The sequence below is a fragment of the Dipodomys ordii genome, unplaced genomic scaffold (assembly GCF_000151885.1).
Source record: "Dipodomys ordii isolate 6190 unplaced genomic scaffold, Dord_2.0 Scaffold104, whole genome shotgun sequence".
In the NCBI taxonomy this organism is placed as follows: domain Eukaryota; kingdom Metazoa; phylum Chordata; class Mammalia; order Rodentia; family Heteromyidae; genus Dipodomys; species Dipodomys ordii.
The window spans coordinates 6,267,590-6,272,665 of record NW_012267320.1 but is presented as its reverse complement, the minus strand read 5'-3'; the positions used below and the strand labels follow the sequence as shown (position 1 = coordinate 6,272,665).

The window sequence follows — 5,076 nt, the reverse complement described above, 5'->3', positions numbered from 1 at the left end:
ATAAATGCATTAGAAACACATGCATGAAAGAAAAAAAACATTAAAATACATATCTAAGGGTTCATTTTCCTAACATCACATTATCTGACCTTTTCCACTTGACTCATACATATACTAGATATTGCAAATAAGGGAAACCATGGGACCTATGTTTCTTTGGGCCTGTAGAGCCTTTCTTTTGAGGGAACTGAGGCACCGAGGAGAGACTTGGCAGAGTTGGGAGCATAGAATGCTGAATGAGGTAGAAGGAGGTGATTTATGGAGATTTGATGGATGGAGCTTAATCAAATCTTGATATATAAAACCTTGAACTGACTTTTGGGGAAGCAATCTTTTTTTATTGGTTGTGGGGCTTGAACTCATGCTCAAGGTTAGCACTATATCACTTGAGCCACAGCACCACTTCTAATTTTTGAGTCCTTAATTGGAGAGTCTCACAGGGACTTTTCTGCCTGGAGCTGGCTTCGAACCAAGATCCTCAGATCTCAGCTTCCTGAGTAGCTAGGATGACAGATCTGAACCACCCAGTTATTTGCCCAGCTGGCTAGAAAACATCTAGGTCTGGGAATGTGGCCTAGTGGTATGGTGCTTGTCTAGATTGCATAAAGCCCTGGGTTGGATTCCTCAGTACCACATAAACAGAAAATGCCAGAAGTGGTGCTGTGGCTCAAGTGGTAGAGTGCTAACCTTGAGCAAATGAAGCTCAGGGACAGTGCCCAGGCCCTGAGTTCAAGCCCCTAGGACTGGCAACAACAATGACAACAATAAAAAAATCTAACATAGATTCCCATTCAAAAGAGATATATAAGACACGTAGGAAGTGTCACATTATATAGTTGGAGCTGGGGAAAAGACTAAGAAGGCTTGTCCTTTTTGAACTTACCGTCTAGCAAGAATTTCAAACAACTCATGAGTAAATGTCTTAACTACCTATTTTTATTAAAGTTATGGAACAAACTAAGCAAATTATAGGGGGATAGGAAATGAGAAAGGCTCTCCTACTTTTACTTTTCAAGAGATAATCATAAAGCCAACTTTGGGGTAGAAAGAAGTTTTCTAGACTCTGTCAAGGGGAGGTCAGAGAGACTGTGATATAGTAAGAAGATGTGTTACACCAGACTGGATATGGTTAAGGAAGGTATTGGAGGTCCCAGTGCTAGAAAAGAAAGAAGCAGGGTCAGATCTTGCATTAAGACCAGGCCTAGTAAAAAGGTGGTGAAATTAATATGATCACTAAGCTTCATTTTTCAATCTCCAAAGAAGATTAACAGTAAGTGTGTCAAGTGTTAATGTATCAGTTAAGTGAGATGGTTGTTTAATACCCAGAAATGAGCTGGAAGGGTCTAATACCTTTCCTTTCCTCCTTTAAGCTCATCTGTGTGAATGACAGTAGGTGTGTAACAGGCAGTAAAGTAAGATGTCAAGCAGTGGTGGGAAATGAGAGGTAGGCAGGTAAAGGAGAGGTAGCTTTCTTTCTTTCATCAAGACATCTGCTGGCAGGTGGTTCAGGGGTAAGCTGAGGAGGAGAAGACACCATGTGGCTGGCTGGTTGTTGAGGAGCAATTCTCTGACTATAGACATTTCTGAAGACAGTTTGTTCATCTGAAAGCCTTGCTTCTCTGGAGCATAATCAAGTCTTGACATTTGAATTCCAAACTAATTTTTTGGGGAAATAACTTTTCAGATTCTCATCATATAGTACTTGTTCAATATGAATAGAAATAATTACTTTGCCAAGTGATTAGCATGCCCAAGAATAACTATAGACTTTTCTCCCTTTTTTAACTTTTAGATAAATGTCAAATACCTTCTTTAAAGTGCATTTAATTTCCTTTCTTTTTTCTTATGAATCATTAAGACGTGGAAAAATATGATAGAGGTGCAGGGAAATGTAGGGCAATGATGGGAAATGCACCTGAGGAGAAAGCCAAGTTGACCTGGCAGAGAAAATATTCTCTGCAAAGATTTTCACACACACACACACACATACACACACACAAACTATTCATATCAATCATCTAAAGGCGACCAGTCCACAAGTGAGGACGTTTTCCCCGATATTCTGCATGGTTATTTCAGAATGACTCCATTCTGATAGAGAGCCCTTTGTGATAGAATGAATGTACTGGCTCCTCGCATGCCATCTGGTCGACCATATGGCAACCTGGCTTTGCAGAAGGCCCTTGCCTGGACCGCTTAGCCTATTTGACTCTCAATTTCCAGAACTGAAGTGAAGAGACAAAAAGACACCTCAGGGGTTGCTTGAGATTGTGTGACATGATGATGGATCATGCTGGTGCCATTCCTGGCACCTGCTAAGATCTATAGTGAGAGGGTCTTTCCTTTCCTCAGGTAGAAAGACTGCTTGAGTGATGAGCAGAAGCAAGTCCCTGTCCTTCATCTCCCCAGGGAACCTCCAGGGACAGCTCTGGATGAGGGCTCTGTTTCTGTAGGTATTGGCCCTAGGTTAATGGACCGACTTAAATGGAAGCACACAAGTGCTCAGATGATGTTCTGACCTCCATAAACAGTCCTGAGATGTCCAATATAAGGGTTCAATCACAACAGGCTAGAACGCCAAAGGGACCCCATTAAGCCAACCTGGGTCCTATGCAGTGATTTTTGGAGGGATAGTTGCATCATCACATGTGATAGAGTAGTTGTTCCATAGGGAGGGGTCTTTAGTCTCTTAACTGCAATGGATAATCTTACCACTGAAAGGGCTAGAGGAAACAGGATGAAATGGAAGAGAACGTGGAGGGAAAACATTTGTGTCAATAGCCACTTCAGAGCCAGCCAACATAATCTAAATCTCTCTTCTCTACAAGGCTTTCTTTTGGTTTTAATTATCCTTAGGAAAATGTAATCTCTAGCATGGTGGAAAGGAACTACTTTTAGCAATGGGATACTATGTTTAAAGTTATTAAAGGAGAGGGGGAAACAGCAGCCCTTCCCTGGGCCTACCACTTGTCTTTTGGGAGAGAGATGGCTGTCTACATGAGCTCAATGGTATGTTACAAACAGAAGTCTCATTAGCAAATTATCCTCTTGAATGTGACAAGAGTCCCCTGATCCTGTATAACAGGCTCCTGGGAAGAGATGCTTCCTTGAATTTTGAGAGCTACATATAAAATCTCTGGGTGTTTTTCCTCCGTTCTGATCCACACACCATTACACACTTTAATCAACTGTGTTGAGTCTCAAATGAAGCCTTAAGTTACAAGATTGTGGATTGTGTTTATTTACCTTTAAATTCCTTAGCTATCGACATCATTGCAATGTGCTTGCTTTCTTACTAAGAGATAATTATAATATCTAAGTAACTGTAATTGTGATGATAGTCTAGGAGGAAATAACATAACTGGAGAGGTAACATTTCACAGTGGAGAGAGCAACTGGGTGTGCGACTCTGGAGGCGTCCCTTTGTCTTCTGTATGAGAGGATTAAGCAAGTCAAACCTGGTCTATAACTCTACACGAGTCTGTTTTCAATTGTTATAGGCAAATACATGAGGCTGGCTAATTTTAAAGTAGGTGGACATATTTTTGGAGACATGGTTTTGGAGGCTGAATGTCTAACATTGGACAGCTCCATCTGTCTGGCTTCTGGCGAAGGCTTCTCAGTTAGGGACACAGCGATACTGGGAGCATTTCTGAGAGAGATCACACGATGAGACAGGAAGCCGGGGAGCTTCAGGGGCCAGGAATATTCTCTTTATAACAATTCACCTACACGAGAACTAACCAGGGTCCTATAAGAACTATATTAATCCCTTCTGAAGGAACACCTTGATGACCTCAGTCTCCTAACTAAGCATTATCCTCAACACCCCAGGAACCAACCTCCCAAAACATGAAATGGTAACGGACACAGTCAAACCATATCCCTACAATATCAGGTTCTTGGTGGAATTTTTAAAGGGCAGCAATCCAGTAGCTAATGCAGACATCTGGTTAACTTTTTGCACTGTGTAGTTCCAGTGAATTCTGAAGTCAATGACTGCAGAGATATTATCTATCTATGGAGATAAAGCAGGAGCAGGTCAGGACAGAAGACCAAAGAAGGTTCTTCCTAGGGAGAAGATTGACAGTTTTGACTGTGTGGAGAGGCTGGTACTTATGAAATGACTGCCTATTACCGATCAACAACACAGCAGCTGCACAGCTTTTAAATGAAGGAACACAATAGTAGCTTGAATTATTTTTAGGAAAGAATGCTAGCTTGCATGACAACAACCCCTAACATATAAAGAGCTACCCAGGTGGTCACATAAATATTTGTGGCTACACAAATAACTTGACATTGTTTTCTAATCTTTGCCCAAATATAATCATTTATTACTGATTCTCTTGTCAGCTTTTGTCTAACATTTGGTGTATAAGTTGTTGAGTAGCACCAGTTGTTAATAGAGTGCCCAACTCTCAAATATGACAACTAGAAATGTCTCCCAATACTGTCAAAAGTGCCTGGGGAACACTTGCACTCTCAAGTGAGACTGAACCAAACTATGCTTAATCTTTCTCTGAGTCTGAATTTTCTTAAGCATAAAATTAAGGGCTCAGAAATTACTACTCTATTATTGATGTATCATGTTTCATCTGAATTGACTTAGTAGGTGTTTCCAGCCACATTCTCTGTAAATATTAAGGTATAGAAGCAGTTTGTCTATAGTCAGGTATGAAAGAAAAACTTCTTTCTCTGATTCTCTTGTCCTTCCCCAGGCCTTTTTAAATTCTCAGTCATGGGGCTTGAACTGGGGGCCTGGGTGCTGTCCCTCAGCTCTTCAGCTCAAGGCTAGCACTCTACCACTTGAGCCACAGCGCCACTTCCGGCTTTTTTTCTTTTTGCTTATGTGGTGCTGAGGACTTGAACCCAGGGCCTCATGCATGCAAGGCAAGCGCTCTACCACTGAGCCACCTTCCCAGCTGGGGTGGGGGGGTAGGGGAGGGAAAGGAGGTTGGGAAGGGATGGGAAGGGGAAACAAAGGAGGAGGCTACAATGCTTGATAAGAAATGTACTCATTATCTTGCCCATGTAATTGTAACCCATCTGTACAATATTTTCACAATAAAAAAA

General features: G+C 41.5%; 1 protein-coding gene across 3 annotated transcripts in view; it reads right to left on the bottom strand.

Moving 5' to 3' along the window:
- Grik1 (glutamate receptor, ionotropic, kainate 1) overlaps positions 1 to 5,076 on the bottom strand; it is a 335,021-nt gene that overhangs the window by 115,513 nt on the left and 214,432 nt on the right. The gene's annotated exons all lie outside the window — the stretch shown is intronic.